The following is a 22,370-nucleotide window of genomic DNA, read 5'->3' as shown; positions in this document are numbered from 1 at the left end:
GACGGCGTGGGACTGCCCCACAATGGGAAACCCCATTGACCGGCCAGCGTAACGGAGAATCCCGCCGGCGGGTCGGGGCCGAAATGTGGCGGGTTGGAGAATCCAGCCCCATATGCTTTTTCATGTGTGGAACGATCTGTCTGGACTGTACGCAGAACAATACTTTTCACTATACCTCGGTACACGTGACAATAAACCTAAATTCAAATCCAAAGTGGCGAGATATATGGGCCATAACCTCCTGGTAACCCACCATTAGACTTGGGGGGTACCCCAAAGATGCACTGTGGAATATATCTTGGTTCCCCACGTAAAGGATTACCCGGCAATTGCCAGGAAGTGCTAACTTCCCCTGGACTGCGCTGGAAACAGTGTGACAAAGTGATTTAAATCATTAACTTCAGGTGGTTCTACCAGTTTTACCTTCAGTTATTCCGAGTTGGACGGAAAAAAACACTTCTAATTTCAATGTAATCTTACAGACCACCTCACCCCATCCCCGACACAAACAACACCCCACTCCCTGACCCTAATTCACACCAGCCCAACCACTTCAATTACACTATACGCCTGTATGCTTCACCCGATGCCAGTGTTATGTAGTTACATTGTGTACCTTGTGTTGCCCTATTATGTATTTTCTTTTATTTCCTTTTCTTTTCATATACTTGATGATCTGTTGAGCTGCTCGCAGAAAAGTACTTTTCACTGTACCTTGGTACACGTGACAATAAACAAAATCCAAATCCAATCTAATCCAACCCCCGAACCTGTCCCACCATCCCACCCCCACCCCGATGTTCAACTCACCCCCTCTTCTGAGGTCCGCATTTCCCCCATGTCCAGATGCCCCACATGCCCAACGCATGTCCAGATCGTCCCCATGCCAGGATTCTCCCGCCGATGCCCGAACCCCTATCCCCCCACCCCACCCACTTACCGTAGAAACTTACCTTCTCTCTTTCCATGGACCTTTAAACTCTCCTGCTTTGCAACAGTTAGTGCTGTGAAAAAGGGGCGTGTCCTCCTTCACTGTGCTCCTTTTGCACTTAGGCGCTGGAGCTGGAGACGCTCTGCGTTTCTTCTGTCTCATCCAGCCTGAGTCAGGAAAGTCAGGTGCGACAGGCACTTTCCATTTTAAGCGTAGGTAATTCGCTACGGAGTGGCAATCCGCTGCTGACTGTCACTCCGAGGAAGATACAGGCCAGAGTCTTTCTCAGTTCACTTCAAATTGCCATTTACTGCTAATAATGAAAATTCTCTCTCAGAGTATCATCTCCTTAATTTTTACCTAATATTTATATCCTCAGCAAAGTTGGAGCTTTTTTATATCAAATGTTTCCATTCTCTGGTAAATTACATTGGAACCATTTGGAATGCGATCGAAGCCGAGTGAGAAATTTTCCTCAATTCATCAATTTATCATCATATTAACTATCAGCATGGATGGATGGAATCCAGTTCCATGTTATTCTATTACTTTAAATTACAGATTACTCTTTTCAGCTGAGCAAAATTCATTTTATAGAAACAGACTTGGGAATTAAAGTTGTCAAAATTGAGAAAGTTAAAAGCATAAATACTTTGGAACAATTCGAGGTATCTTTTCTAATTCATCATCACTAAAATAAGCAATGGGCGGCATGGCGGCACAGTGGTTAGCACTGCTGCCTCACAGCGTCAGAGTCCCGGGTTCGATTCCAACCTCGGGTGACTGTCTGTGTGGAGTTTGCACGTTCTTCCCGTGTCTGCATGGGTTTCCGCCGAGTGCTCCATTTTCCTCCCACAAGTTCCCGAAAGACGTGCAGGTTAGGTGGATTGGCCATGCTAAATTGTCCTTTAGTGTCCAAAACGGTAAGGTGGAGTCACGTGGATGGGGCAGGGGAGTGGGACTGGGTGTGGTGTTCTTCCAGAGGGCCGGTGCAGGCTTGATGGGCCAAATGGCCTCCTTCTGCACCATCAGAATTCTATGATCAACATCACGTAACACTATGCTCAGTTTTTATTCTTCATCTCATTAGTACATTGTTATATTTTTCATGGGCTTTTATTTGAAGAACTGACAAAGATGAATGCAGTTTGCAAGTTTGTTCTGTTTCCAGCATCTAGTAATTTATTTTGTGAGAGTGCATTGCTCCTGGGCTTATTGTCAATAAGTGCTTGGCCAATACTAATAAACCCCAATTTTATGAGCTCCTGCTAACATTGTTCACAGACGTAACAGGCATAGGACATCCACCTGATTTTCAGCTAGTTTTGTTTTCCCATGATGTGGAGCTGCCGGCGTTGGACTGAGATGAGTACAGTAAGAAATCTTACAACTACAGGTTAAAGTCCAATAGGTTTGTTTGAAACACTAGCTTTCGGAGCACTGCTCCTTCCTCAGGTGATTTGATATTCAGCCTCCGATCTCTGGGTAAGCGTTCTCCAAGGCGGCCTTCAGGATGCGCGACAACGCAGAATCGGCGAGCAGAAACCTATAGCCAAGTTCCGCACACATGAGTGCGGCCTCAACCGGGACCTGGGATTCATGTCGCATTACATTCATCCCCCATGACCTGGCCTGGGCTTGTGAAATCCTACCAACTGTCCTGGCTTGAGACAATTCACACCTCTTTAACCTGGGGTTACCCCTATCTCTCGATCTGTTAAGATTTAATTACCTGCAAATGCTCGCATTCTAAACATTGTCTGGCATTGTTGAATTTGTCTATATATATGATTCTGGAATATACCTCTTCATTCACCTGAGGAAAGAGCAGAGCTCCGAAAGCTAGTGTTTGAAACAAACCTGTTGGACTTTAACCTGGTGTTGTAAGACTTCTTACTGTGCTCACCCCAGTCCAACGCCGGCATCTCCACATCTTGGCAATGTTTTGGGATAAGCTGTGATTCGGTTTTAATTTTCCCACAAGAATAATTTTATCTGCATTTGAAATTCCACACCCATGCAGATAAAAAAACTGTTCCAAGGTAGATGAGAAGGATGCAATTCATCAGGTGAACTCCCCAGAATACTGTGTAACTTGGATGAGATGGGTAGCTTCCTAATGAGACTTTACCCACATGTTTGCGTGATCTGACGTTTCGCTGGGCAAGCAGATTTTCACCCCTGTGTGATCTGATCATCATTCCCATAATTCAACTGTCACTCTCCATGATTCAATTTTCATTCTCTCTCTCTCCGTGATTCGATTTTCACTCTCTCTCTCCGTGATTTGATTTTCACTCTCTCTCTCTCCGTGATTTGATATTCACTCTCTCTCTCCGTGGTTCGATTTTCACGCTCATCTTCTCAAAAGGGAACAAAGTTCCCGAGCGAACGCATTTAGCCATGTGTTTCCTGCCACTCACAGCACCGAGAAATACACGGCTATTCAACGCAACTCGCTTTGCCGAGACCGCACAGAGCCCCATTTTTTTTACAATGAGGAGCTCCGCTTGCCGGAACTGCCCCTTGACCCCAGCCTGATCACGCAATGCCAGCTTGGCACCCTGGCTGTTCCAACCTGGTAGTGCCCCTGCCAGCACCACCTGGCAGGCTCGCACTGCCTGGGTATCCAGATGGTACCAGCAGTGCCAGGACACCAGCCTGCCCAAAGGGCATGAAGCTAGGGGCCTCCGATCCCCTTGGCGACCCCCACAAATGTTGTTCTTTCCAGTCCCCATTTGTGGGGACCATTATTAAACATCGCTCACCCCGGGGTCTCTGAGGAAAAGGGGTTGAATCCCAAAGCCTCAGGTACCTCGAGAATCTGTACATTAGAGTGAGGCTTATTGCCTTGCTCTAATATTCAGGTCTGCCAAAAACTGTTCCTGCCCACTGTGGGCGAGATTCCCGTTGCAATGTCTCGCGGGATTGCGAGCTGGGTCAATCCTGGGAGTGAGGTGTCCCGGTTTTCACCGGCCATGCTGCGCTGTGGCGAGCTGCTTTTCCGGCAAGCGTGGCCAGAAGATTGCGCCCTCTTTCTCTCTCTCCCACTCTCTCTCTGAGTCGGTTTTCACTCTCTCTTTCCGTGATTCGATTTTCACTCTCCGTGATTTGATTTTCACTCTCTCTCTCTCCGTGATTTGATTTTTGCTCTCTCTCCCCATGATTTGATTTTCACTGTCTCTCTCCATTATTTGATTTTCACTCTACCTCCGTGATTCTATTTTCACTCTCTCTCTCTGTGATTTAATTTTCACTCACTCTCTCCGTGATTCAATTTTCACTCTCTCACTCTCTGTGATTCTATGTTCACTCTCTCTCTCTCCCTGATTTGATTTTCACTCTCTCCATTATTTGATTTTGCTCTTTCTCTCCATTATTTGATTTTACCTTTCTCTCTCCTTGATTTGATTTTCACTCTCACACTCCATTATTCGATTTTCACTCTCTCTCCATTATTTGATTTTCACTCTCTCTCTCTCTCCACGATTCTATGTTCACTCTCTCCGTGATTTGATTTTCACTCTCTCTCTCTCCGTGATTCAATTTTCTCTCTCTCTCTGTGATTCGATTTTTACTCCCTCTCTCCATGATTCTATTTTCACTCACTCTCTCTCCATAATTCGATTTTTACTCTCTCTCTCGCCGTGATTCTATTTTCACTCACTCTCTCTCCGTGATTCGGTTTTTACTCTCACTCTTTATCATTAGATTTTTACTCTGTCCCCGTGATTTGATTTTCGCTCACTGTCTCCGTGATTCGATTTTTACTCTCTCTCCATGATTTGATTTTCACTCTCTCCATCTCCATGAATCGATTTTCACTCTCTCTCTCTCCATGATTTGATTTTCACTCTCCATGAATCAATTTCACTCTCACTCTCCATGAATCAATTTTCACTTTCTCTCCCTGTGATTTGATTTTCACTCTCTCTCTCCATGAATCAATTTTCACTCTCTCTCTCTCCATGATTTTATTTTCACTCTCTCTCTCCACGAATCGATTTTCACTCGCTCCATGATTTGATTTTCACTCTCTCCATCTCCATGAATCGATTTTCACTCTCTCTCTCTCCGTGATTTGATTTTCACTCTCACTCTCCATGAATAAATTTTCACGCTCTCTCTCTCTCTGCATGAATCTATTTTTCGCTATCTCACTCTCCGTGAATTGATTTTCACTCTCTCCATGAATCGATTTTCACTCTCTCTCTCCATGATTTGATTTTCAGTCTCACGCTCCGTGAATCGATTTTCACTCTCGCTCCGTGATTTGATTTTCACTCTCACTCTCCATGAATGAATTTTTCCCCCTCTCTCTCTCTCCAAGATTCGATTTTCACTCTCACTTTCCATGAATCGATTTTCACTCTCTCTCTCCATGATTTGATTTTCACTCTCTCTCTCCATGAATCAATTTTCACGCTCTCTCTCTCTCTGCATGAATCTATTTTTCGCTATCTCACTCTCTGTGAATTGATTTTCACTCTCTCCATTAATCGATTTTCACTCTCTCTCTCTGTGATTTTGCATTCTCGCTCTCCATGAATCAATTTTCACTCTCACTCTCCATGATTCGACTTTCACTCCCACTCCATGATTTGATTTTCACTCTCCGTGATTCAATTTTTCTCTCATTCTCTCTGTGATTCTATATTCACTCTCTCTCTCCCTGATTTGATTTTCACTCTCTCTCTCGCCATTATTTAATTGCACTCTCTTTCTCTCCATTATTTGATTTAAATTTTCTCTCTCCTAGATTTTATTTTCGCTCTCACTCTCCATTATTCGATTTTCACTCTCTTTCTCCCCATTATTCGATTTTCACTCTCTCTCTTTCTCTCCATGATTCGATTTTCACTCTCTCTCTCCATGATTCAATTTTCACTCTCTCTCTCCATGATTCTATTTTCACTCTCTCTCCATTTTACTCTCACTCAACATTATTAGATTTTTACTCTCACGCTTCATTATTAGATTTTTACTCTCTCTCTCCGTGATTGTATTTTCACTCACTCTCTCCGTGATTCAATTTTTACTCTCTCTCCGTAATTCGATTTTCACTCTCTCCGTGATTTGATTTTCACTCTCATTCTCTGTGATTCGATTTTCACTCTCTCCATGATTTGATATTCATTCTCTCTCCTTGATTCGATTTTCACTCTCTCTCTCTCCATGATTTGATTTTCGCTCTCTCGCTCCATGATTTGATTTTCACTCTCATGCTCTATGAATCGATTTTCACTCTCTCTCTCTCTCTCAGTGATTTGATTTTCGCTCTCTCCATGAATCGATTTTCACTCTCTCGCTCCATGATTTGATTTTCACTCTCACTCTACATGAATCTATTTTCACTCTCTCTCTCTCCTTGATTTGATTTTCACTCTCTCTCTCTCTCCATAAATCGATTTTCACTCACTCTCTCTCTCCGTGATTTGATTTTCACTCTCACTCTCCATGAATCGATTATCACTCTCTCTCTCTCCGTGAATCGATTTTCACTCTCTCCGTGATTCGATTTTCACTCTCTCTCTCCATGAATCTATTTTCACTCTCTCTCTCTCTGTGATTTTATTTTCACTCTCTCCACGAATCGATTTTCACTCTGTCTTTCTCCGTGATTTGATTTTCACTCTCACTCTCCATGAATCAATTTTCACTCTCTCTCTCTCTGTGATTTTGCACTCTCACTCTCCATGATTCGACTTTCACTCCATCTCCATGATTTGATTTTCACACTCTCTCTGTGATTCGATTTTTACTCTCATTCTCTCTGTGAATTGATTTTCACTCTCATTCTCTCCATGATTCAGTTTTCACTCTCTCGCTCAGTGATTCCATTTTCACTATCTCTCTCTCACTCACTCGTGATTTGATTTTCACTCTCTTTCACTCTCTCTCTCTAAGATCCGATATTCACTCACTCTATGATGCAATTTGCACTCACTCTCCGTCTCTCCCTCCCCAAGATTCGATTTTCACTCTCTCTCCTTGATTTGATTTTCTCTCTACATGATTCAATTCACTCTCTCTCTCCTTGAATCAATTTTCACTTTCACTTCGTGATTTGATTTTTACTCCTTCCATGATCTGTTTTTCCAAAGTTTCTTTTGCAATCTGATCTGCACTCCTGCCCAACATTGAAACTCAGCTTCCCGTGTGATCTGATCTTTAACTGCCACCCCCGCCCATAAGTTCATTACCTCTCTCCCCAATGATTCCTCCTGTTTCTTGCTGTGTTCCTTTCCTGCCGTCCTTTTTGCCAACACCTTTTCCCCCGCCTCTTATCCTATTTTTAAAAAAAATTTAGAGTACCCAATTCATTTCTTCCAATTACGGGGTAATTTAGCGTGGCCAATCCACCCAGCTTGCACATCTTTGGGTTGTGGGGGCGAAACCCACATAAACATGGGGAGAATGTGCAAACTCCACACGGACAGTGACCCAGAGCCAGGTTCAAACCTGGGACCTCGGCGCCATGAGGCCACAGTGCTAACCCACTGCGCCACCATGCTGCCCCCTCTTATCCTATTTGGGAGCCAGGCTGGAAATGACGATAAAAATTTATATGTCCTGCCATTGAATTTGGGAGGATTTTTGGATTGTTAATATTTGCAGGTCTCCCTGCCACTGAAATTTGCTGCACATCCTCTCCGCAGCCTTTAACTATCAGGGATGTTTCTGTCCGCTGAATATTAAAATGAAAGAAAATGCAATTTCTGAGTCACCGACATAATGTTCTGTCCCATTGCACTGATATTAATTATGAATCTGGAATCGGGGCAAAGAACCCATATTGTGATCTCTTCAGCAACCACTCAATGGTCCATTTTGTTTTTATAATTTCAAATACTCAAGGCTGCAATGTTTTTCAGGTTGGATACTTGCCTCATTGATACTGATGCATCATTTATTTTGTGGCAAAGTTGTGAATAACAGTAAATATGCAAATTTAAACAGAGCAGTGTTGTCTAAATACGCCTGTCACTTACTGATTGAATGCAACCCAACTTTTCACCACAATTCCCCTTTTTTTTCTCTCTAAAAGCATCATATTGGCTTGCCACTCAAACCCAGTTTTAATTAACATCACGGTAGCCTTCCCTGGTAATTATACAGCAAGAATACTTCCCCTTTATGCCTGATGTCCTCATTTTAAACTGTGTCCCATGATATTTGAGCCTTTAGCTAAAATGAATAATGCGCCTGATGAGCTTTTCCAATCATCTTCAAACAATCAAGCAAACCTCAGCTCGATTGCCTGGAAGTCTCTTTAGATTAACTGTGCTATCTCCTGTGCTTACAGTGGCTTGTTTATTGTGAATTTAATATACATTCCACGACAACATGCGGTACATTTCCTTGGCACAAAATGCTCTGCTTTTATCAAAAATGTAAATGTCCTTTTCATTATCTTCCCCACTGTTGCTTCTGGGCGATGGCAAGTTGGTGTTTGGGTGAGAATTCGGACCTTTACTCTCATGGGTGTAAGATCGTCAATATCTCTGATTTCACTTGCAACTTTCCAAAAGCAGGCATGATGCCATCTAATTTCAGAGGCCATTATAAATGCAAGTTGTTGTTTCAAGTGGCAAAGTGTCAGCAACTTTGTGTTGGTGTTGGAGAGATATTGAGCGACAGAAAAACGCCAGAACCAGAGAAAAGACAAGCTGCACCCTCTCCCATCATAATCGTGAAAGGCTTCTATAGTTCCCAGTACGTGCCAGCTGTATCTCGGCATTTTTCACTTCGAAGTCGCAAAGTTCTCACCCAGCGCTGTAAAGTGCTTTGAGACGTCCCACAGTTATGAAATGCACAGTATGAATGCAAGTCCTATTTTTAATAGAGGACACTCACTATAGCACAGTGAAAATTAGGTAAGATCTGCTTCCAAAGTTTTCAGTACCTGCAAAATGAGAAGAAGAAAAAACAAATGAAACAGGTGAAAATCCAATGGTTGAGTGAGCTGTGAGGTGAAAATAGATGAGAAAGATCTGTCAGTGGAATAGAAACACTTCACCTTAATTATAGTGCATTCAGCATTCAGGTTGTAGCCTGGATTATTCAATATGTTCAAATCGCTTACGTCTATGGACACAACCGGAAATAGAATAAGAAAGAAAAAGCATTTACTTAAGGAGACATAATTTGTTATAGATTTCTTCTAACTAGCAGAAATTCTACAGATTAAGTAAAATTCTATTGAAGAGAGCATCTCTCATTCCCATAGTAGTGCCATATATCCTTTATTTTGGTATCAAGCTCAGTAACAGATTGACCCATATATCATTATGTCAGTGCAATTCAGTGTTGGCATCATTCTGCAAAAAAAAATAGACATTGTTTATGTGCAGGCTACTGTGTATTCCAAGATTTCCTGCTAAAGGTGCAGTTGACGTGACCCAGTGATCAATAATTTATACCCTTGCCGTAGTTATTCGGTGCTGTGTTAATTAGCAGCACCACATGTGAAGAGATGCAGTTGGAAAATTAACAAAGCTACTAAATGTTTCATGATATAATGAAAACAAATTCCAACAGTATTTTTAAAAAGTATGGAATGCAATGTGAAAGAAAAGGTTGTGGCAGTGTAAGCGATGGTGTTTGTTAGGATGTGACAAAATGCAATGCAAAGTATACAGAAGCATTCCAATAAACATAGCACTGTGGTAAGCAAGTGGCCATATCGAATCCCCACAGTGTAGAAGGAGGCCATTCAACCCATTGGGTCTGCACCGACCCTCTGAAAGAGCACCCTACCTAGGCCCACTCCCCCCCCGTCCTATCCTCGTAACCCCGCAGCATTAATCGTTGCCAATTCACCTAACCTGCACATCTTTGGACACTCAGGGGCAATTTAGCATGGCCAATCCACCAACCTGTACATCTTTGGACTGTGGGTGACAACTGGAGAACCTGGAGGAAGCCCACGCGACAGGAGGAGATAGTGCAAACTCCGTACGGTGATTCAAGGCCGGAATCGAATATGGAGTCCCTGATGCTGTGAGGAAGCAGTGCTAACCACTGTGCCACCGTGCCCTCCGTGGTACTGGGGCCAGATAGAAATCCACAGGATCAAAAACCTCAATTCCACCTCAGCTTGCTATAAAATATAATTCAATACATGTGCTCAATTGTGGGCTAGAACAGAAAACGACCATCAAAACTACTTCGTGTTTGTAAAAGTCAACTGGTTCAATAGTGGCCTGCAGAGAAGGGAATTTGTTGTTAATGTGTGGCCTGGACTTTGTGTCTTCAGTTCCACATAATGAAATTGATGTCCGCAAGACAATTAGGATGGACAATTATTATTAATTTGTTAATGTTGACCACAGTCCAAAAACAAATAAAGAGTGAGTGAGCAAATAGGTCAGAGGATGTGGCAGTTGAAATATAATTCAGAGACGTGTGAGGTGATGCAATTTTGATTGAAAAATCAGGGGAGACAATATAAATTGAATATTACAATTGGCGTTGGGTGACTTGCTGTCTCCCCAACTCCCTGGTCTTCTCTGCCTCTCCCCCCATGCCTCCCGATTTAATGGCAGCCAATATAATGGCTTCTACACAGTAAACTCCCCACCTAACCATGTATCTGCCTTCCTCGTGTCTACTGTCTGGTTGCAGTCTGTGCCATGGAACCTCCCACCTCACAGGCTGCTGGCTGGCTGGCAAACAGCAAAAACACTGTCAATGTTTTGCCATCAAACTCAACCTCCAGGCAATCTGTACTTCCTGGTTTCCAGGCTGCTGTTGCACACACCTGCTCTTCCTCACCTCTTGTCCTTCTTCCACCTTCCTGTGACGACTCGGGCCATCTACATTACAAAACCAGGACGGTATGTTAAACCTGTAGGAGCCACAGGTTACACCCTAACTAATGCATGGTGTCCACTTCCTTGCACAACACCAAAGCCTTAGAGAAGATGCAGATAGGGTTTATCGAAATGATTCAAGATGAGCGACTTCAGTTATGTGGGGAGATGAGAGAAACTGAAACAAAGACAGAAAATGCTGGACAATTTCACCAGGTCTGACAGTATCTATGGAGAGAGAACGGAGCTAGCATTTCGAGTCTGGATGACTCTTTGTCAAAGCTGGGATTACTTAGACAAACTGGGATTGTTTTTTTTGGAGCAGGAAAGATTAAAGAGGAGATTCAATAGAAGTGTTCGAAACAACATAGGGTTTTGATCAATTCGCTGGAAGTACTTACATTGACAGGAGGATCAACAACTAATAGACATAGGTTTAAGAATTGGCAAAAATGCAGTTATTTGTAATGATCCGGAATACATTACCTGGTGAAGGTGGTGAAATTAGAATCAGTGGGCACAAATTAACTAAATAGGAACAAAGTCCCATAGTGAGCGTGTTTAGGCCTGTGTTTCCTGGCGCTTGCAGTGCGAAGAAACACCCCGCTATTTAAGGTGCCGCTGGTTAGATGGGGGGTCTCAGCAAGGAACGCGCAGCCGAGGCCGCTCATAGCCTTTTTCTACATTGAGGAGCTTGACACACAATCTCTGGAGCCCCTAATGCAACCCCAGACCCCCCCACTCCCAAGTCTCAAAACACTACGCGGGGATTCCCAGGCCACCCTCACAACCCTCACCACCATGTGTAAAATGCCAGCTTGGCAGTGCCAACCTGGTACCATGGCAGTGCCTCTGCCCATTGACAATGCTAGGGTGGTACTGCCAAGGTGCCCAGATGGCACCAGCAGTGCCAGGGTGCTGCCACACCCAGAGAGCATGCACCTGGGGGCCTCCGATCCACTGGGAGACCTCCACGAGCGCCGTTCCATCTGGTGGCTGTTTGTGGAGACCAGTACTGAATGGTGCTCGCCCGAGGTCTCCATGGCAAAAGAGATAGATCCCAAAGCCTCGGGAAACTGCATATTAAAGTGAGACTTAGCTGTCTTGCTCTAATATGCAGATTTGCCAAAAGGTGTTGCAGTGTCTCGCAAAATCGTGTTCGATCTCGCGAGGTGTTGCGAGCCATGTAGATCCCGGGAGTGGTGTCTCCCGGCTTCTATTGGCGACATTGCGCCAGGGCCCACTGTCTTTCAGACTAAACGTGGCCGTTCGATCACGCCTAATGGAGACATTTGCAGGGTGTGTGGAAAAAGCAGGGGAGTGAGAGTAATGGATAACCTTTTCAATGAACTGACACAGTTATGGGCAGAATGGCCTTCTTCTGTGCCAAATGATTCTTTGAGGTTGCTTCCAAATAGAAATTTCCCAATCTGAATTTCCTTTGTATGAATTTTAGTTTCTGATTTTCATGACTTGTGTTTAGGTGTTTGGTCTTGCGAGCCACTCGTAATGCTCATCTATAATATTTGTATGTTGCTTTAATGTGCTTGCCACATATAAAGCAAACAGAATTCCTTTCATAAAACAGCCAAGAGGAGTTAACTCTGAATTAATAATACATTGGTCTCTCTATAATTTTCATATGAAAAAGATATAATGCAGAAATCATAGAATATTAACAAGGATGGGAGCCTGCTCCTATCATGTTTCCCTGAGGAGATTAAATAGCAGTGTATGAAATGTTAAATATTCCCCAGTCTGGACTGAAAGATTGAGTGGTCAGGTTTTATTCAGGTTTTCTTTCTGCTCTTCTTTCACTGTGTGGTGCATGGGAGAACAAGTGTCTTCTTTTGAAACACTTTTACAATATTCTTACACTTGGAAAGTTTTCTTCTACTTTTTCATTTACAGACACCGATCATTGGTGGCTGCTGTCTCTATCCATAACATTGATAGACAAACGTATTTGTCTGTGAATCCCGCTCTAGGTGTGTCATTTGCCCACATTTTTGCAGAGCGCCAGGCTCTGACTGAATTCCGACAGGTAGCTCTCCAGCTGAACAGCCGTGTTTTTAGTCCAGGGGAACTCTGGGTGAAAAGAATTAGTGAGCGGGGTTTAAGCCGTCACTTTGGCGGGGTGGGTCCTGATAGAGCTGACTAGGCCGACTCCACACAGATCGGGATGCCATCATTAAAGGGCGCCCCACTCAGCACAGAAAGTAAATGCTTCACAGTCCCCGCCCCCCTGGACACGGGGACACCCCTCACAAGCATCTGGGGTCCACCCCCCACCTTTGTGTCAATCTCATGCCCCCACCCCACCCTTGCTGGCATCGGGGCTCTCCCTTCATTCCCCCTCCCCTCCCCCCACACCCCTCTTATTTTGGAAGGCATCAAGTCTCTCCCATCATCCCCCAACCCCTCGCAAACATTGGGGAAGTCCCCATCTCTGTAGTCTTGCAGTCTCAGGGACACTCTTCCCCCCTCACCGGCTTCAACCCTCCCCAACACCCCTTGCATGGGGCTGCCCAGGGGGCCCACCCGCGGCACTCCCCCGGACCTGTGCCAACTTGGCAGTGCCAACCTGTGCCAGGATCAGTGCCAGGGCATGTCCCTCTCCCACCAGGTGCTATACCTTCCTTGGCACCCCCAGCGGAATCCCTTCGACTGTTTCCTATCTCCACAAGCCGACGTGAGGTTTCAACAAAGTGAGGGGAGATCAGGTGGAGGGGACATAATTAAATGCATTGAAATGTATTCAAATGGGTGGGAACCTTGTTACCTTGCCAGCGAGGGGAGGGGAAAATCGAGAAACACGATCCTGCTAGTGTGAATCGCGTCTCCCAAGTCTTGTGAGATTTTAAGTTTTAATTTAATAATCTTTAGTGTCAGAAGTAGGCTTCCATTAACACGGCAATAAAGTTACTGTGGAAAGCCCCTAGTCGCCACATTCCGGGTACACAGAGGGAGCATTCAGAATGTCCAAATTAGCCAGCAGCCCATTGTTGATGGCGAACGCAGGCACAAAATCGCCCCCTCGGTGTTCTCGCAGCTGCTTGGATGTTTTGATGCACAAACATTGCGAGCAGACTGCAATGTCCAAAGTGGAGCCTTTCTAAAAATCCTCATTCTGTGCTTTTCTCTATTAGTCGTTGACCTTCGTTACTAATTTACTTCCCTTCCCAAGCACTAAGTTGAAATATTTATTTGCCATCACAGATATTAAAAGCTTCAGTTGGGGGCGGTTATTAATAATTAGTGCGGTTTGTTTATCTGCATCTGCTTCACTTTATGAAATAAATGCATCCATTAAGGCAATGGATGTCGACAATGAGGAATGGTATGATCATATTAGCGAGTCAATGGCAACATTGAGGACTCCCAGCTCATATCTACCACAGTCAGGTGGAGAGCTTCCCCAATATGTTGACCCAAAATGTGGATAAAGTTGAGTTTTGGAAATCCAGGCCATTCACAGAATTTTTGTCAAAAGTGAAAAAGAATTATCAACGGGTGCAGAGCATGAAATGATTTTTCTTACTCTATACTGTGCAAAATTGACAAAAGTCTGCAATCACATCACAGCATAGCTTAACAATTTAACAAGTAGCTACGAGATGCATTTAGGTGAGCACTTGGCATGCCTTAGCGTACAAGGCTACAGACCAAGTGGTGGAAAATTGGGTTAGAGCAGGTAGGTGCTTGATGGCTGGCGCAAACATGATGGGCTGAAGGGCCTCTTTCTGTACTGTAAAATTCTATGACTCGACAAACATATGAATTAGGAACAGGAGTTCACCACTTGACCCTTGGGCCTGCTCCGTCATTCAATAAGACCATGGCTAATCTGATTGTGGCTTCAACTCCACACCTACCCCTAATAACCTTTGGCTCCCTTGTTTGCCCAGAATCTATCTAGCTCTGCCTTAAAAATATTCAATGCTCCTGCTTCCACCATACTCCGAGAGAGTTCCATAAAGACACACGACTCGCAAAAGAATTAACCTTGGAAGAAATGAATGCTTTGCCAGTATAAATGTGCTGAGCAGGTACTTTAAGAACATAAGAACTAGGAGCAAGGGTAGGCCATCTGCCCCCTCGAGCCTGCTCCGCCATTCAATGAGATCATGGCTGATCTTTTGTGGACTTTGGAGCCAGGATGGAAAGATCAAACAGAAATGCAAGTGAATTTGACTGACAGGAAAACAACAATACTCAGCTCTGGCCGAAGTTACACCGATAAGCTTGAGAGGAGAGTATCAAATCAGGAATGTCGAATTCAGCACTCAAAGAAGGTGGCAGGAGGTCATGACGAGATTCAATGAAAAAACCAACCAAATTTTAATTGACGGGTTCGAAAGAAATTTAGATGTTAAGTAACAGGAATCATTGTGCTGATACTATCTGAAGATGCTCTTCTTAATAGTCTGGCCTGGAGGGTGATGGAAGGCAAAATGGATTTATCTGCCAATGACTCCTGTAAGAGTCTTTCTTATCGCACACTATCTCATGTACCTTATTAGGAATGTAGTCTGCAATAAGAGGTGGACTTCTTAACTGTTTGCCTTGTGTATTATTTGCCTTGCAATAGACACACACTGCTAATATTTTGGGTCCTCTGTAGCTACCAAATACTTTTGAAACTTGCCTTTGCTCTTCACAACAACCTTAACCAATGTTAAAGCACAGTCACGTGCATTTCCGCAAGATTTGTATTTAGATTAGATTTAGATTTATTTATTTTATTTTGGGTTTTTTTTAACGCATTTTATTGAAACTTGTATCAAAGTAGGTTACAGCAAATAAACACCCCGGGAAACATTCTTCCCAATAATTAACTATACAGTTTGTACAGATTTTTCTCCTTTTTCACCCCCCCCCATCACCCAACCCCCCACCCTGCGACGAACAGTTCCTCAAACACGGTCGCAAAAATCCCCCACCTTTTCTCAAACTCCCCTGCTGAGCCCCTTAACTCATACTTTATCTTCTCTAACTGCACAAAGTCATACAGGTCACCCAACCATGCTACTACCCCCAGTGGCGATGCCGACTGCCACTCCAGCAAAATTTGTCGCCGTGCAATTAGAGAGGCGAAGGCCAAGACATCGGCCTTCCGCCTCTCCATGAGCTCCGGCTTCTCTGAAACCCCAAATATCACCACCAAAGGGTCCAGATCCACTCCCTCCTCCACTATCCTGGCTAAGACTGTAACACTCTCGCCCAGAATCATCCCAATTTTTCACAGCCCCAAAATATGTGCGCATGATTCGCTGGCCCCGCCCACACCTCTCACAATCATCTGCTGCCCCCTGAAAGAACCCACTCATTCTCACCCGAGTCATATGCACCCTGTACACCACCTTAAACTGTATCAGGCTCATCCTTGCACAAGCGGAGGTCCCGTTTACCCTTCGCAGTGCCTCACTCCATACTCCCCAGTTGATCTCCATTCCCAACTCCGCTTCCCATTTCTCCTTGATCTTCACCACCCGCTCGCCTCCCTGCTCCCCCAGCCACTTATATATATCCCCAATTCTTCCCTCCCCTTCCACATCCGGAAGCAGCAGTCGCTCCAGCAGGGTGTATCCCGGCAATCTAGGGAACCCCTTCCAGACCTTTTGTGCAAAGTCCCTAACCTGTAGATACCTGAACTCACTACCCGTCGGCAGCTCTACCCTCTTGCTTAGCTCCTCCAGACTGGCGAACCCTTCCTCCAAATACAAATCCCTCACCTTGACCAGCCCCTCTTCCCTCCACCTCCTGTATACACTATCCATCCCCCCCCGGCTCAAACCCATGATTCTCGCACAGCGGCGTTAGCACCGACATCCCTTCCTCCCTAAAATGCCTCCTCAGCTGATTCCATATCCTCACTGTGGACTTCACCACTGGGCTCCCTGAATACCTACTGGGAGCCATTGGCAATTCTGCCATCACCATAGCCCTCAAACTAGACCCCTTACAAGATTCCTCCTCCATCCTAACCCAGTCTACCTCTTCTCCTTCCCACCACCGTCACACCTTGTCCACATTCGCCGCCCAATAATAATGAAGCATGTTTGGCAACGCCAACCCCCCCTGCTGCCTCTGCCTCTGAGCAGGGCACATGCACTATCTTTATAGCCAGAGTGGAGATTGGAAATATTGAAATCAGAAACTTCCATTTCTGACTGAAATACTAGAATCCTGGAGATTAAAAGTGTTATAACCCCACGGGACCCAAGGGGATGACACAATTGCTCTCCTATTAGGGTTCGTGGAGTACGAGCTCCTCCACTGAGGGGACAGAGACCCAACAATGGACTTGTTCATTCCCCGAGATAAAAGCCAGCCCAGGAAGGAGCTGGCATCTCAGGATGGTCCCATCTGGCGGGATTTGGAGTGTTGCTTAGTCGCTGTGTTTCTGAACTGCAGGTAGGAAATCAGCTACTTTCGGCTCCACCTTTTCAGGATTCCTCATTGACGACAATAAATTGCTTCTGACCTGTTGAAGGACATAAGGGTGTTGGTTGACAAGACCCCGAATAGTTGTATCTGATTTGGGATTTGCTACCCAGGTTTGCCTGCGTTTACAGATCGATAGTTTTGGAAAAAGATTAGCCTTGAGGAAAGGTTTTGTTCTTCTCTCTATTCAGATTATTTTGTTCCGAGTCAGATAAATGACAGCCACGGTCCCCAGTGGCATAAGCAGAGCATTAGCCAAAGTAAGAAATCAGGACCTCCATGAGCTGTACCTGCTGTGGTTCCCTCACCCTTTTCATATTTCTGCTGCTGCTCTTCTGGGAGACAAGGAATTTGCTATAATGACTGTTCAAGGGATTTCTTCCTCAGATCAGATAGCTTATGGTGGCTCTGATTTCTCCAACATTCCTAGTTAAAAATCTGAAGGTCTTCAGGTGAGTCTTTTTCAACCCATGATACTGTGAGCAAAACCAGCAACAACCACTAGTGGGACATCCAGGTGTGTTTTGTTTTCAAATTGGAGGTTGAGACCACATATGGATCAGAGAAAAGGTGGCCAAAGGTATTCTTGAAGAGATGCGGCTTAATGAGACTTTTGTAGGTGTGGGACTTGCCACAAGATGGAGGGATCTCTGGAAAGTGAGGCAGCTTCTTGCCTCACCATCAGTCAGGAAGTGCACTATGGAGGCAAACATTTAGGGCACAGAGAAGGAGGACAACGGGTGCAAGCATGACCGAGGGAGGAGATTGCAGAGATACGTGGCGGGATACGTATGGAAGAATGAGTTGGAAAATGGGGGAATCAATATAAGGTAATTAAAAACAGGGGTTTGTCGAAGACCAGGTCTCGGTACTGCACAGCAACCTGGATGAGTTTGCGCTGTCGGACTGAGCTCGGAGTCTGTGCAGCATGGCAGAGGTTGAACCCAGAGTGGTGAAAGACTGAATGAAAATTTCATGCCCGGAGAGAGTGAGGAAAAAGAAAACAAAATGTGTGCATGTTGTCCCTTGTGTGTTCAGAATGACCCAAAGTGTTCTGCATTCGATGAATAAATTATTTTTTGACAGGCTGTCACTGTGGACCTTCAGTGAACCCAGCAGCCATTTGATGCACAGCCAGGTTCCATATACAGAGGAATGATCTGTTAATGGTGGAGTTTGAGGGATCAACGGTGGCCAGGGCAAGAGTGTGGTGAATGAGATTCACACGGTGTTATAAGTTACCAATGTCACTCTGTTCCCATTGTATATACGTACCGATATTGTAAGTGCAGTTGCACTACCTGACCACCAGGGCGAGTAGCTCTGGGACTACTCGAGAGTTTGTACTGGGCTCCCCCCTTGGCTCCGCCCAGAACTCCTCCCCCTGGAACTGCTGTATAAAGATCCGTGCCACAGAGCCAGCCGGCCAGTTCATCGAAAGTTCAACGGCGAACAGGCTGGCTCTGTTGTAAGTATATTAAAGCCGCTATTCTAATCCTACAAGCACGTGTCTGTAGAATTGATGGTTCCATCAATGAGGAAAACTCCAGATATAGGAAGCAGGAAATGTTGGAAATATTCACCAGCCGGGATTCTCCTTTCAGGGGACCAAGTCCCCGCGCCGGCGGGAAAACCGCGCCAACGACCCCGGCGTCAATGGGGCCCCCAAGGTGAGGAATTCTCACCTGTCTCAGGGGCTAGCTGGATGCTGGAGGAGTTGCCGCCGCTCCAGTTGGCGCCGAAGGGACTGCGCGAGTTCGCACATACGCGGAACCGCCGGTATGTTTCGGTGCATGCGCGTGGGATTCTCTTCTCCGTGCCGGCCATGTCGGAGCCCTACAAGGGCCGGTGCGGAAGGAAGAAGTTCCCCCACGGCACAGGCATGCCCGCAGTTCAGTGGGCCCCGATCGCAGGCCAGGCCACCATCACCTCCTCGAGGACCGCCACCGCCGACTTACCTGCCAGGTCCCGCCGTGTGGGACCATACGTAACCCACGCCGGCGGGACTGGCCAAAAACGGACGGTCGCTCGACCCATCGGGGCCCGGAGAATTGCCGGGGTGGGGGGCCGCTGCCAACTGCTCCTGACCGGCGTGGCGTGAACCCCGCCCCCGCCCGAAAACTGGCGGCGGAGAAAATGGCAGCCAGCGGCGGGGCGGGATTCGCACCGCCCCCCGGGGATTCTCCGACCCGGCAGGGGGTTGGAGAATCCCGCCCAACAAGTCTGTGCTCTGTGCGGAAAGAAAAACAGAGCTACCATTCCGATGAAAGGCCAATTACGTGAAACGGTATCTCTCTTCCTGCCTCCAGAGATGCTGACAGACCTGCTGAGTATTTCTATCATTTTCTCGATTTCATTTCAGATTTCCAGAATCTGCAATGTTTTTTTCTTTTTGCTCCGATCATTGTCAGCGCAGTGCAAACATTCTTGCCTCTTGAGCCAAAAGGGTAAGGGTTCAAGTCCCACTCCAGAGATCTCAGTACATAATCCAGTTTAGCACTTCAGTGCAGAAGTACTGTCAGAAGTGTCATCTTTTGGATGAGGCATTAAATGAAGCAGGGACTGTCCAGGGAGACGCTGTAAAGGATCCTGAGATATTACTCATAAACAAGCCAGAGAATTCTCCTTGGTGTCCTCAATCAATCGCACCAGAACAATTAATCTGATCATGTTCGCATTACTGTTTGCAGAACCCTGCAGTGAGCAAATTAATTACACTTCAGAAATACTTCATTCACAGCTAAGCACTTTAGGGCATCTTGTGGGCGTGAAAGGCGCTATGTAAATGCAAGTTCCTCTCATCCTTCATTCACCTAATACAGGGGGGATCCCTGGGCTGGATTATACACTGAGGGTGGACACCTTTCCAAGCATTGACAGGTGCTGCTTTCTGTGCCTGAGCTAGCAGGTGTACTGCACAGGTGAGTTTTAAAACAATAATTATTTTCACTGCTTTTGCCAGGACAGCTGTCTCGCTTCCAGGCAGGGGTCTCTCTTCTGGAGGGTTTCTGTTAGAGGTCTCTTTAATTAGGCATGTGGGGCATTTGGTGGGGGGTTGGGAGAGTGGCCCATCACAAAATCCACTGCGCCAGGGCCGGGCGTGTCAAGACCTGCAGCAATTCTCCCCCACATGATTCCTGTCCCAGAACCAGAGAATCACGAGGGCCCAGATAATATGGGGCAGGATTCTCCCCTACCCGGCGCGGTGGGCCGTACCGGCGCCGAGGAGTGGCGTGAACCACTCCGGCGTCGGGCCACCCGGAAGGTGCGGAATCTTACGCAGGGGCTAGGCCGGCGCCGGTGCAGTTGGTGCCGCGCCAGACGGTGCGGAGGGGTTGGCGCTGCGCCAACCGGCGCCAAAGGGCCACGGCCTGCCGGTGCGAGTTGGTGCATGTGCGGGAGCGCCAGCATGTGCTGGCGTCATCCCAGCGCATGCGCAGGGGTTTGTTAACCCCACCGACCATGACGGAGGTTGACTGCAGCCAGTGCGGAGGGAAAGAGTGCCCCCACGGCACAGGCCTGCCCGCGGATCGGTGGGCCCCAATCGCAGGTCAGACCACCGTGGGGCCACCCCCTGGGGACAGATCCCCCCGCGCCCCCCTCAAGGACTCTGCAGGCCGCCTGTAGAGCCAGGTCCCGCCGGTACGGACCTGTTGTGATTTACGCTGGTGGGACCCGCCGAAAATGGGCGGCCGCTCGGCCCTTCGCGGGCCAGAGAATTGGCGGGGGGGGGGGGCTGCTGCCAGCGGCTGCCAACCAGTGCGGCGTGATTTCCGTCCTCGCCAAAACCCTGGCACCGGGAGAATTTGGCAGCCGCCGTCAAGGCAGCGGGGCGGGATTCACGCCGTCCCCCAGCGGGGGATCGGAGAATCCCACCCATGGTGCCCGGTCTTAATGATCCATTTGCATCCTTCCGCTGACACGGGGTGCAAATCTCAATCCCGACGCCAGCTTGGGGACCGAAGCATCGGAACTGGCACCGATCCCACTTTCTGCCCAACACTGAATTCTCCGCCGTCGGTAGCGGAGTTCCCGAAGTGGCGGCGAATCCAGCCCAACTTCCCTGCCACCTGCGATTTAATCTGCAGGTGTCAGGGCCGTTTAGGGAGAGGAACTGGCCTATGTCAGAAGCAAGGAACTGGCTCTTTGTAAAATAATCTTTATTGTCACAAGTAGGCTTATATTAACACTGCAATGAAGTTACTGTGAAAAGCCCCTAGTCGCCACATTCCGGCGCCTGTTTGGGTACACGGAGGGAGAATTCAGATTGTCCAATTCACCTCACAGCACAGCTTTGGACTGTGGGAAGAAACCGGAGCACTCAGAGAGGAAACCCACACAGACCCGGGGAGAACGTGCTGACTCCGCCCAGACAGTGCACCAAGCCGGGAATCGAACCTGGGACCCTGGAGCTGTGGAGCAACAATGCGACCCACTGTGCTGCCGTGCTGCCTATTGGTAGCCCATTGGCTTGGCATTGGTATTAATTTTCCATTAAGCTGGAAAATGTTGCTGCAATTTTTCAATTTTGAAGTAAGTAAAAGTGATAGTGAGACGAGGAAACACGTCTCTGAAAAGAGTTTGCACCACATTCCTGCGCATCTCTAAAAGGATCGGGTGTGGTGAACAATCAGCTCTCCATTTGATGCGCGCCTGTTTCATACCTCTGACTTAGACCAATTTCATTCCCTTTTGGGTTACTGGTTAGGTCAATTGCTGGTTCACACGACCTTCAAGATAAACTGTCGCTCTATGAAATGAGGAACACATTGATTTTTGTCGTGGAAGTATGAGTTTTCTCAGAGATAAAAAAAAAGTATTTATTTTTGAGTCCACATTGGTATTCAGTATTGATGCTGCTCTGGGCTGTCTGAGATTTGCTATATGGTTTGTCCGTAAGTGAGGGGGTTGATGAAAAGAGACAGACTCTGCCAGATCTAGCCTCAGAGTGACAGTTTGTACGATGACAGAGCACTTCATCCCTAAGCCAGATGAAGTAAATTATCTAGCTTTTTTATTAAAAAAAAATTGTCTACTAGTTAGACAATTCTATTGGGAGTCTGTTCAAGGTGCCTTTATCGCTCAGTCCAAACGGACTGCCTTGAATGCAATGCACTGCAGGGATAGAGAGATGTCAGCTGATGTTGCAGCATGCTTTATTGAAGCTATTGTATAAA

General features: G+C 46.4%; 1 protein-coding gene across 1 annotated transcript in view; it reads left to right on the top strand.

Moving 5' to 3' along the window:
• Positions 1–22,370, top strand: part of LOC119974762 (ALK tyrosine kinase receptor-like) — a 1,320,646-nt gene that overhangs the window by 264,906 nt on the left and 1,033,370 nt on the right. The gene's annotated exons all lie outside the window — the stretch shown is intronic.

This window comes from Scyliorhinus canicula, chromosome 1, assembly GCF_902713615.1.
Source record: "Scyliorhinus canicula chromosome 1, sScyCan1.1, whole genome shotgun sequence".
Taxonomy (NCBI): Eukaryota; Metazoa; Chordata; class Chondrichthyes; order Carcharhiniformes; family Scyliorhinidae; genus Scyliorhinus; species Scyliorhinus canicula.
Note: the sequence above shows the minus strand (reverse complement) of the source record. Positions and strands in the feature narration are given on the sequence as shown.